This window comes from Branchiostoma floridae, chromosome 8, assembly GCF_000003815.2.
Source record: "Branchiostoma floridae strain S238N-H82 chromosome 8, Bfl_VNyyK, whole genome shotgun sequence".
Lineage (NCBI taxonomy): Eukaryota > Metazoa > Chordata > Leptocardii > Amphioxiformes > Branchiostomatidae > Branchiostoma > Branchiostoma floridae.
Window position 1 is genome coordinate 23,445,122 of NC_049986.1, and position 13,405 is coordinate 23,458,526.

General features: G+C 37.6%; 1 protein-coding gene across 1 annotated transcript in view; it reads right to left on the minus strand.

Moving 5' to 3' along the window:
* The window catches only part of LOC118422061 (ganglioside GM2 activator-like), a 41,171-nt gene that overhangs the window by 6,340 nt on the left and 21,426 nt on the right, over nt 1-13,405 (minus strand). The gene's annotated exons all lie outside the window — the stretch shown is intronic.

The following is a 13,405-nucleotide window of genomic DNA, read 5'->3' on the forward strand; positions in this document are numbered from 1 at the left end:
TACCTGGAAACATAGCCTGCCCTAAAAATAAGATATTGATCAAGACGACTTCGGCCGGACGGTCACAGCGCCCACACACACTTCAGCAAGTCAGCGTGAGAAGATATTATTATCTTAAGGCAAATCAGTGTGAGAAGATGATTGTAGCTTTACTCTGATGTGTACTGATCTAACAGATTAAGGGCTGCTTAGGTAACGCTGTTTAGATTGTGGCAGTTTTTTTTTTTTCTGGTCAAAAATCATACAGAATTTCTGCACGTTATTCTCCAAGCAGAGGTGATGAGGAAAACGGTGACATTTTCTTACATGCCGTCTATTTCTATCATAAATGTTGGGGTTAGCTAATAGAAGCCGACGGCAGGTGTCAGGATTTTCCCCATCAGTCTCTGCTTGGGGAGTACTGGTCGTGAGACTAACCTTGAGATGTTTCATGCTGTCTTGCGTATGGCACTATAGTCTGTGTTAGAGAATTTTCACTGCAGACAGTATTAAAGTATATCTAAGCCAGTATTCGCAAAAAAAGAAGATTTTAAATATGGCTATGCTTTCGTCTAGCAAAACGCCTAGTCAACCGTACGCGCGCGTTTCAAGTACGCTCCAACTTATTTCACCAATCTACCAGCGTTTCAAAGATATGTATTTCAAGACCTTTCTATCAGAAATCCACAACGATAACACGTTTGTGACTGCGAAAAAATTAACTACGAACATATAGATTATTGAAACAATCGTATAACGAAGAAGAATATCTTAAGATTGTAAATGTACGCCACAGATCTATCATCACAAGACTAAGAATCAGTTGTCACAAATTACGAATCAAATCAGGATGACATAACCACACTCCTCTAGAGCAAAAAAAATCTGTCAATTTTGTAGTTTAAGTAATCTAAAAGTAGAAAATGAAGTACATTTTACTGTAGATTGCCTTTTGTATGATAGCGATAGAAACATTCTATTTAACTACGTGTTAAGTAGATTTCGCCACTTTCCCAACACTGTATATGATTGTTTCCATTGTTACAGGTATATGGTTGCCTTCATGCGACCTATACTTAGCCCAGTGGGGTAAAAATGTGCAATGAAGGTCCTCCTTTCTTCATCTAAAAATGTTTGAATCTGCTGAGAAATGTCAAGCATTAAGGTTATGTTAATCTTAATTTTAGTTGTGGACGGTTTCTGTAGAGGCCCTTGTACTTTGACGTGGCAATAAACTACATTATGTAGCAATGAAACATCAAAAGGTAGATATTGTGATCTAGATAGAATAAAAGACAAGCAGCATATTGAAGTAGAATGTAGATTATACAACAAAGAGAGAGCTGAACTTTATAAACTGATAGAACCTATAAACATAGTTTCCCCTTTTCATAATCTGAACAATACGAATTCATATTGTTTATGAATTTAGAGAAACCTTTGATTGTAAACGCTATCTGTTCCCATATTTTAGTATCACAAAGAAGCGAAAATTCAAACTCTACTTAGTACCTACCTACCTACCTAGTCCCTTGACTTAGTAAAATATGGTTATTGTGTTTGACATTGTAAATATTTCATGTACCTGTCAACTATTATTCCGTTGCGACCTGTACTTAACCCAGTGGCTATAGTATATGTACAATAAAAGTCTTCAGTCATTTTTTTCATTCATTCATTCATCATTATTATTGATAGCAACGACGGGATAGAAATATCAGCTCATTTTACTCTAGGTTTGTCTTTGATAACTGCGATTGGTAAAGATATTCAGACCACATCCTGAGAAAAAACAATAGAAATGTTTCTACTCTACCGAGCAAGACACATAAACAAAATAAACCTCTTAGAGATTTAGCGGTACTGTAGAATTTTTTCTTCTTACTGTATGCCAGCAAGACATAACATCGGGCTAAGCTCACTACACTTGCAGTTATCTGTTTAGCAATAGCGCACTCTTCAATTGAGTGAATTATAGAGTATGTAGACTGTCTTATACAAAGTATGACTTAAACAATCGTTAAGTGGCGGCTTTTAAAATTGACTCTGATATCGTCCTCTTTGTATAAAAACTGAAGTCAGAAGGGAAATACTAGTAGATCTGCTTGGTAGAACTTCCGTGCTATAACCATTATTATTGAGACAGACTGTCTTATACAAAGTATGACTTAAACAATCGTTAAGTTGAGGTTTTTAAGCACTTAACTTTGATATTGTCCTCTTTGTAGAAAAACTGAAGTCAGAAGTGAAATACTAGTAGTTCTGCTTGGTAGAACTTCCGTGCTATAACCATTATTATTGAGACAGACTGTCTTATACAAAGTATGACTTAAACAATCGTTAAGTTGAGGTTTTTAAGCAATTGACTTTGATATTGTCCTCTTTGTAGAAAAACTGAAGTCAGAAGTGAAATACTAGTAGTTCTGCTTGGTAGAACTTCCGTGCCATATCCATGATTATTGATCCACCGAGACCACACTAGACTAAAATGTACCACATATAGAAGACAGAGACGATAAAACATTGGAACCTGACAATGCCTCTACATTTAGCTACTCAGGCATACACGCAAAAAGTATTAAATATCTTATAGACGTATAAGGCTCATTAAGGCATAAAATGATGTAAACTGTTACAGTATCTCTGTTATATATGTTGTCTGACCCTTGCCTCTTCCATTATGACCTCAATGAAAAGCGTCCTGTAGGCCAACTTGAGCTTTCGCGAATAAACAAAGTTTCAAACACAATCTCTAAGAACAGAATAAGAGTAAGGAGAACGGCAGCATGTTTACTCGTGGATCTTTTGAGTGGACCTGATGTTGCTCAAAACATAGGAAACCCGTGTTACAAGTGATTGCGCAAGGGGAACGGTTGACAAAGTGGGCTATGATTAGAATCGAGTAAATAAAACAATACCGAATATTACAAGATCCACTATTTAGAAAGAAATCATTCTTTATTGATTTCAATAAGAAGCTAAGAAAGGGAAAATACCAGAAGCCGGACACACATAAAACAGTAACCAGGATTCTAGCTATGAAGATTATGTGGACAGGCCCTGTGTCATCAGGAAGGGGGATCTTCAGTTGTTGCGTCAGACTGAGTTTGGTAGCGAATATTTTGCAACGAAGGGGCAAACTCCTTGACCAGAAGGATTAAAACCTTCCCATGGCATCAGATGAAACAACTGCGTACGTGGAACCTGCGTCACGGCAATGGGGATCTGCCGCTTGTTTGTTCCGGTTGTTTTATCTGCGTGTTTTGAAATGAAATTATTTTGGTGCTGTACACTTGTAATCGGATGATCAAAAAACAACTTGGCAGATAGGGATGGGAGAATTACAGAGGACACATGGAAGCCCTCCTCTTGTTTGTATTGTAGTTTTGGTATACCTGTAAACCCGGGTGTTCACCTAAATCAAATTAATTATAACATTAAAACTTCGACTCCCCAGTAGAACATTTATAGTACATAACTATAAATAAGGCCGATGGAGTATTTATCGAGTTGAAAAAAGGGCACAAACATAACTGATGCAATGTATGCGCAAGATGATTAAATTAAAATTTGCTTCTACTTTCTTAATAAGTTATAAAATCATCATAATTCTTGTTACAAAATGATAATTTTCGTGATTTACTATGAAGCTTTCTAATTTACATTGCAGCCCAAAATGTCCTGGTGACACCCTTACACTTTTGAGGTGCCATCTGGCATAGCTGCAGAGTGTTTGGCCTAGAAGACAGAAGTCCTGAGTTTAAATTCTGTCCGAGGCTTTTAACTCCACCCAGGTAAAAACTTTCTTTGGTTACCTGACTTTGAGTGGGGAAAAAGACGCTGAGAGGTCCGGAAGCCTTCCATTACCATGTCCTAGAAACAGTGGAAAACGACCTCAAAAAGGTCATGGAACTTCCTTTACTTTTATCTTTAGCAACCTTTTAATTAATGGGGTAAGTACCTAGATGGAAAATGTGACATTTTGCGGATGATTTTTTTTTCCTTATATTTCGTCACATAATCAGAAACAGCTTACATCAATCCGTACATGAAAGGATCAACCTGACTGTGGCGAAACTGTCATATTGTTACTGAATTATTTCCAGGCAACTAAAGGGTGTTTCGTCACATAAATAGACACAGCTCATATCTATACGTGCGTGAAATGGTAAAAACTGACCGTGGCTATGATTTCAATGACATTTTGTGTATCACGGAAGAAATATTTTGTATCTATCTGGATTTAACCCGGGGTTTCCTATCATTATATAAGAGGCAGTAATAGCCACGAAGAGTAAAAAAAATCTATCATACCACCTAAAACACTGTTGTGTATCATATGGAGTGGAGGAAGAGGGAAGAGAGTGGGGTGGGCAAACTACAGTACTTGACGAAAAGGCTAAACATTTTCCCAAGGTTGTAGCTGAGAGAGCTGCATACATGGATCATTTGTTTGTTCCGGTTGTTGTTGTTTTTCTGCACGATTTGCAGAAGTATGCATTAAGAAGACGTCTATTTTGCAATCTGATAATAAAAAAGAAATATTGAAAAAGGATATAGTAATTTGAAAATTCGCCTAGGTTTTTCATTAACAATTGTTCGGTATTTGCTCTGTAACTCCATGATGCGACACTTCTGTTTATATTCTGTTGTTATTTGAATAGGTTATTGGTTTGAAACTCCAGAGCTACCTTATTAATAAAAAGAAGTAAAAATGGAACGAAAAATGACCTAACGGAGGCTAAACGAACGGTTGAATCAATTTACGCTTAAAACGTTCGAATAAGAAATTTTGACAATCGAAAAATCCTTCCCAGACTTTCCAAGATATCAGTAGGTAAGATGCAGCTGGTCTATCAACAATCGGGATTTAGTTTCCTGTTGTTTTGGCTATAACTACAACTGCGAACCGCGCGCACTTGCTAGAACTACATGTTCTACAGGTTAGAAAATACTTCTGCATTATGCAGATGCATTCCAGACGCTTTACAAATGAAATGTATTAGTAAGAGTAGTTTTAGAACCTATGTTTTATATTAGTCTCAGAAACAATGTCATCATGTGTACTGTATTACCACCTTTCTATCTGTACGCCTGTACTTAGTCCGATGGGGCATGGATGGACGATAAAGAATATTATTATTATCAAAAATGTGTTCCAGTCATGCCTCCATGCTGATTACAAAGAGCGTCAAGAGAGTGCTAAGAAACCTGACGTAACTTACAACTGTGGTAAAATGGTGATATTTCTAACGGTAAAGAAAGTAGACAACAAGAACATGTAGAGTTTTAACCCATACATGTTTGTGCCTGTACATGGCACATATATTTCTCGGGTGTTATCGCCCATTGTTCGTTAACGGGGTAGAATGAATTGGAGTAAAAAAACATGAAAAAAATTAATGCTCTCCGACTCCAAAACACTTTACTAATGGTATGGACTTGTTACAACTACCCTCATGCCATCTGTTTGCGGCGTGAAGAGGTTTAATTTGTGACATTTTCACATGTTTGAATATTCTGAGGAGAAATGGTACCATAAGTTACACGACAATTAAATCACATTATCATTATGACGTTAAATGAAATTTGAATCGGTGGTGAAAATCTCTACAAGTGGAATAAGGTAGGAGAAATGGCAGCGAAACCATTTTAGGTCATGGTTTGTCCTAAAAGTAGGAAATTGTAGTTGTTGTTGTAGCTGTAACAACAGCAGCCCAGCCCAAACAGCGCCTATGACTAGACAAAGTATCTAGAATTTACCAACTTTCAAAAATACTTCTGCACAAGATTTGTTCAACTGCGAAGCAATCTTTCAATTCCAATTTCAATATTCTTATGCAACATCATTTTAAGAGTAAGAAGACTCTCAAAACTTCCCAGTCTAGGGACCTAAATATGTATGAGATTAGAACCTTTTTGCTACAATTTACATCTCCATCACAAGTCGGGTCACGAGGCGTATTTGTTGAACTTCGGGTCCTGGGTTCAAATTCTGAGATGCTATCGATCAAGTGCCATTGTTTAAGGCACCTTACACGACTTTTCTCACTCTACCCAGGTGTAGAAAAGGTACCTTTATAATTACCTTAACCAACTTTGTAATTACTGGGGGAAATGCTTAAATTCTTACACAGAGAGCATTTAGACACGGCATTATCAACTTTCCTGATAAACTGCCCCGCAGCACCCAGTGTCCATCTCCTTACTTTAGTGTCTTCTGTACCAAAGCGTTTGTACGGGAAATCTTAGCGACTCGTGAAACAAAACCCGGCGTTTCAGAGATATGAATATGTATGATGGCGCTGGTTTATCAACAGTGCGAGGATTAGATCTCGCTTGTTTGTTGTTTGGATAAAGATACACCTGCGAAGCCCAAACACTTCATATAGTACCGATTGACTATTAATTGACAAAAACTATTTGACAACCTGTAACTACATTTAAGCAATATTTGCAATTTCTCAATAAGAAAGGAACCGAAACCACTAAGTTTGTCATATTGCATCTTTAAAATGGTAGTATCACTGACGACTGGACAAGTAAAAAACCCAAGTAATATTAAAACTGATGATATAATATGAAAGTTGGTGATTTCAACTTTGCAATCATTGAGGAAATCTCAGGATTAGGTAGGAAAATTACAGAAATATCATTTCTGGAGAAATGCCCTGCTTTTCCACTTTGTATGCATTTCGCCTCTAGTTGTTATAGCTGTAAAACAGCCCGAAGGATGCCTATAACTGAAAATAACATCTATATCATAACCATATTTCAGCTATACTTTCCTCCTGTAGGAATCTGTGTGTCATATCCCAACTCAGTTGAATTCTATTAGTATATTAAATGCCATTTGAGCTTATCAACAACGAAAAGCTCTCAATCATGAACTTTGTGAGACTGGGAACACGAGAGGACCGAAGTTTCCCAAAGATACTGAAACATGAAGTACTCATGAAGTCCTCAAACGTTAAACGTGAAGTACTCATAGTAAACATCTATGTCCTTCTCCGTAGATTGAAGTCACCGGAAACTTAAGTTAAATGGAGAAGAGAAATACGTATTTTGGCGCTCGAAAGATAGGAAACCCGTGTTATAAGTGATTTCGCAACGGGAAAGGTTGACAACGTGGGCTATGATTACAATCGGGTAAAAGAAAGTCAAACAATACCGAATACTAGACGATCCGGTAATTGGCAAGAAATCCGTCTTTTTTGATTTCAATAAGAAGCTTGGAAATAGAAAATATCAGAAGCCGGACACACATAAAACAGTAACCTGCCAGTGGGTTCTAGCTATGATGATTATGTGATCAGGGCCTGTGTCATCAGAAAAGGAGATCTTCAGTTGTTGCGTCAGACTGAGTTTGGTAGCGTATGTTTCCCAACGAAGGGGCAAACTCCTTGACCAGAAGGATTAAAAACTTCCCATGGCATCAGATGAAATAACTGCATACGTGGAACCTGCGTCACGGCAATGGGGATCTGCCGCTTGTTTGTTCCGGTTGTTTTTTCTGAGTGTTTTGTATGAAATTATTTTGGTGCTGTACATTTTGTAATCGGATGATCAAAAAACAACTTGGCAAATAGAGATGGGAGAATTACAAAGCGTCATGGAAGACCTCTTCTTGTTTTTATTGTAGTTTTGGTATACTTGTAAAGCCCGGGTGCTCACTTAAATCAAAGTAATTATAACATTGAAAGTTCGGCTCCCCAGTAGAAATTTATAATGCATAACGGATACAATATATGCGCAAGATGATTGAATTAAATCTTCTGTTTTCTTTTAAAATCTTCTTACAAAATGATAAGTTTCTTGATCTATTCATAAAGGTTTTAAACTTACATGCAGCGCAAAATGCCCCGGTGCCAACTTTGTACTTAGGGGTCGTGGGGCGTAGCTTTGGTCTAGAACACGAAAGTCCTGGGTTCAAATCCTGTCCGAGGCCCCACATTCGGTTGGGGAGCTAAAAGGCGATGGGAGGCTTCCGATACCGTGCCCTAAAACAGTGGAAAACGACCCACTGTCTCTACAGACTCAAATTGGGCATGGGACTTCCTTTATCTTTATCTTTACAAACTGTAATTAGTGGGGGAAATGACTAAACGAAAACTGTAACATTGTTTCTGAATTACATCCAGGCAAACGGAGGATTATTTGTTTTATATTTTCGTCACATGGTTAGACACTGCTCATATCTATCCCTGTGAAAAAATGATAAAAACTGACTGTAGCGAAAACTGTGAAATAGTTAATGAATTATTTCCAGGCAAACTGAGGATGTTTCGTTTTTTTCGTCACATAATCAGACATAGCTCGTACGAGTATCTATGCGTTTTTAAATGGTACAAACTGTCCGTGGCTATAATTTGATGTACATGTGTGTCACTTGGGGGATATATCAGTTTTAGCTGGTTGTATCCCGCAGTTTTTAATAATTAAACCAGCAACCACGAAAAGTCAGAAATCGAGAAATTAACTACAATACTGTTCTGTATCACATGTGGGGGTGGAGGGAGGGATGGGATGGGAGTGGGGTGGACGAACTCCTTGACAAAAAGGCTAAAAATATTCACAGGGTAGTAGCTGATACAGCTGCATGCATGGAGCGTTTGTTGGTTCCGAATATCAAAAATATTGAAAAAGGCGGAAATACTTTGAAAATTCGCTTAGATTTTTCAGTGACAACTGTTCGACACTTGCTCTGTTACCCTGCGGTGCGACATGGGTTCTGTTTATTTTCTGTGTTTATTTGATAGAGTATCGCTTATCAGTTTGAAACTCCAGTGGTACCGTAAACAAAACTGATCAAAAAGGAACGAAAAACGACTAAATGGAAGCTAAAAGAACGCTTATTAAATGAATTTACGTTCGAAGCATTCGAATAAGAAATTTTAACAACTAGAAAAGTAAAAGAGTTTCCGAGATATCAGTAGGTAAGAAGTAGCTGGTCTATCTATAATCATGGGTGATTTTGTTTCCAGTTGTTTTGGCTATAACAACATATGCGAACCCCCGTCACTGGCTATAACTACATGTTTTAACGGTTCCAAAATACTTTTGCAATATGCAGATACTTTGCAGATGCATTAAAATGTATCAGATTAGTATTGGAACCCTAGGTTTATATCAGTCTTAGAAATCATGTTAATGTCTTAATGTGTATTTACTACTTTTGTATCTGTATACCTGTACTTAGCCCGATAGGGCATGAAAGTACAATGAGGAAAAATCATTCCAATCCTGCCTCCATGCTGACACAAAAGAGCGTCAAGATACTGCTAAAATCATGACGTTACTTGCAGATATTTCTAACCGTAAAAAAATGAAACGAAAAGAGCTTGTAGAGTTTTAACCCATACATGTTTCTGCCTGTACATGGCACATATTTTTCTCGGGTGTTATTTTAAGGTGAGTATAAGGCCCATTGTTCGTTAACGGGATTGGACATTGAAGTAGAAAACTGTGACAAATGAATGCTGTCCAAAAGACTTCATTAACGGCATGAAGTTGTTACAATTACCCTTTTGCCTTTTGCGTGTGGTGTTAGACCGACAGGTTTAATTTTTTTGTTAATTTTCACATGTTTTAAAATTCTCAGGATGAATGCCAACATAGTTAACATGGCAACGAAAATTACACGATCATTATGACGATTAATAAAAGTTGAATCAGTGTTGGAAATCTTTACCACTGAGTAAGGTAGGGGAAATGGCAGCTGTACCATTTAGGACCTCGGTTTGTCCGAATTGTAGTTGTTGTTTTATCTGTAACTACAACTGACATGACCAAACAGTGCAAATAGTATCTACAATATACCACACTTCGGCAATACTTTTACACTATATGTGTAAGATAAAATTGTTCCCAACTGCGAATCAATCTTTACGGTTCAATCTCAATATTCGTGTGCAACATTTCAGGGCCTGGTTTGTCCTAAATGTAGGAAATTGTAGTTGTTGTTGTAGCTGTAACAACATCTGCCCAGCACAAACAGTGCCTATGACTGGACAGCGTATCTAAACTATACCGTATTTCAGCAATACGTTTGCACAAGATTTGTTCCATTGCGAAGAAATCTTTCAATTCCAATTTCAATATTCTTGTGCAAAATCATTTAAGAGTAAGAATACCTTCCAAAATTTCCAGCTGAACACCTTTAAACAGCACCGGGTCAATTGGACAGTCTAGAGACCTAAATATGTATAAGATTAGAACCTTTTTGCTACAATTAACATTTCTATAACAAGTCGGGTCGCGAGGCGTAATTCTTGGACTTCGGGTCCTGGGTTCAAATCCTGAGATGCTACTGATCCTGTGCCCTTGAGTAAGGCACCTTACAAGACTTTACTCACTCTATTTTGGTGTTAAATGGGTACTTGACATGGGGAGGTAAAGATGGTTGAAGGAGAGTGCTGGGCTCCCTCTTTCTACATCGTACCCTAGACACAGTGGATAACTAATTAATTCCCTTAAGGACTTTAACAGACAATGGCGCTTCAGTTACCTTTACCTTTACCAGCTTTGTAAATTAGTGGGGTAAATGCCTAAATTCCTACACATAGAGCTTTAAAACACGGCATTGTCAAATTTCCTGCTAAACTTAGTGTCCATCTTCTTACTTTGGTGTCTTCCGTATCAAATTCGTTTTCTTATAGACAGAAACAAAATTTTACATGAAGACAAAAATGTCAACCAGAAGAAAAAAAGACAACCAGAAAAGACATTTTTGGTAGTGAACAAACTTTTTAAGTAGTTAGAGAAACGCCTAAATTCCTACACATAGAGCATTTAAACACGGCATTATCAACTTTCCTGACAAGTTGCCTGTATGTAGCACTCAGTGTCCATCTACTTACTTTAGTGTCTTCTGTACCAAAGCGTTTTTACGGGAAATCTTGAAACAAAGTGAGTCGTGAAACAAACCTCGGCGTTTCAGAGATATGACTGTAAGATGGCGCTGGTTTATCAACAGTGCGAAAATTAGATCTCGCTTGTTTGTTGTTTGGATAAAGATACACCTGAGAAGCCTGAGCACTTCATATGGTATCGATTGACTATCAATTGACAAAAACTTTTGACAACGTGTAACTACATTTAAGCAATATTTGTAATTTCTCAATAAGAAAGGAACCGAAACCACTAAGTTTGTCATATAGCATCTTTGATATGGAAGTATCACTGACGACTGGACAAGTAAAAAACCCAAGTAATATTAAAACTGATGATATAATATGAAAGTTTGTGATTTCAACTTTGCAATCTTTGGGGAAATCTCAGGATTAGGTAGGAAAATTACAGAAATATCATTTCTGGAGAAAAGCCCTGTTTTTCCACTTTGTATGCATTTCGCCTCTAGTTGTTATAGCTGTAAAAACAGCCCGAAAGATGCCTATAACTGAAAATAACATCTATGTCATAACCATATTTCAGCTATACTTACCTCCCGTGTGTCATATGCTATCTTAATTAATTCTAATAGTATATTAAATGCCATTTGAGCTTATCAACAACGAAAAGCTTTCAATTATACTCATAGGAGAAAACTAAACATTCACTTCATTCTCCGTAGATTGGAGTGTCTGAAGCTTGAGTTAAATGGGAAATACGTATTATGGCGCTCGAAACAAAGGAAACCCGTGTTACAAGTGATTGCACAACGGAACTGTTGACAACGTGGGCTATGATTAGAATCGGGTAAATAAAACAATACCGAATATTATGAAATGCTTAAATTCTTACACAGAGAGCATTTAGACACGGCATTATCAACTTTCCTGATAAACTGCCCCGCAGCACCCAGTGTCCATCTCCTTACTTTAGTGTCTTCTGTACCAAAGCGTTTGTACGAGAAATCTTTGCGACTCGTGAAACAAACCTCGGCGTTTCAGAGATATGACTATGTAAGGCCCCCTTTCCACTAGACGGCGATCGCGCTGCGCTCTCACTGCGACCTAAAGAGGATATGTGTAATATTTGCTTTCACACTGGGTATATCATACAAAACGTAAGAGTGTGACTGAGAAGATAACAAAACACACAAAGTGTAAAAAGATTCGTTTCTTTTCGATACAATTCGTTGAGCGATCTGTCAAATTTTAGGTCGCAGAGAGAGCGCGGCGAGAGCGCCGTCCTAGTGGAAAGGGGGTGTAAGATGGCGCTGGTTTATCAACAGTGCGAAGATTAGATCTCGCTTGTTTGTTGTTTGGATAAAGATACACCTGAGAAGCCCGAACACTTCATATAGTATCGATTGACTATTAATTGACAAAAACTATTTGACAACGTGTAACTACATTGAAGCAATATTTGCAATTTCTCAATAAGAAAGGAACCGAAACCACTAAGTTTGTCATATTGCATCTTTAAAATGGTAGTATCACTGACGACTGGACAAGTAAAAAACCCAAGTAATATTAAAACTGATGATATAATATGAAAGTTGGTGATTTCAACTTTGCAATCATTGAGGAAATCTCAGGATTAGGTAGGAAAATTACAGAAATATCATTTCTGGAGAAATGCCCTGCTTTTCCACTTTGTATGCATTTCGCCTCTAGTTGTTATAGCTGTAAAACAGCCCGAAGGATGCCTATAACTGAAAATAACATCTATATCATAACCATATTTCAGCTATACTTTCCTCCTGTAGGAATCTGTGTGTCATATCCCAACTCAGTTGAATTCTATTAGTATATTAAATGCCATTTGAGCTTATCAACAACGAAAAGCTCTCAATCATGAACTTTGTGAGACTGGGAACACGAGAGGACCGAAGTTTCCCAAAGATACTGAAACATGAAGTACTCATGAAGTCCTCAAACGTTAAACGTGAAGTACTCATAGTAAACATCTATGTCCTTCTCCGTAGATTGAAGTCACCGGAAACTTAAGTTAAATGGAGAAGAGAAATACGTATTTTGGCGCTCGAAAGATAGGAAACCCGTGTTATAAGTGATTTCGCAACGGGAAAGGTTGACAACGTGGGCTATGATTACAATCGGGTAAAAGAAAGTCAAACAATACCGAATACTAGACGATCCGGTAATTGGCAAGAAATCCGTCTTTTTTGATTTCAATAAGAAGCTTGGAAATAGAAAATATCAGAAGCCGGACACACATAAAACAGTAACCTGCCAGTGGGTTCTAGCTATGATGATTATGTGATCAGGGCCTGTACTATGTGTCATCAGGAAGGGGGGTCTTCAGTTGTTGCGTCAGACTGAGTTTACTAGCGAATAAGGGTAAACTCCTTGACCAGAAGGATTAAAACCTTCCCATGGCATCAGATGAAACAACTGCGTACGTGGAACCTGCGTCACGGCAATGGGGATCTGCCGCTTGTTTGTTCCGGTTGTTTTATCTGCGTGTTTTGAAATGAAATTATTTTGGTGCTGTACACTTGTAATCGGATGATCAAAAAACA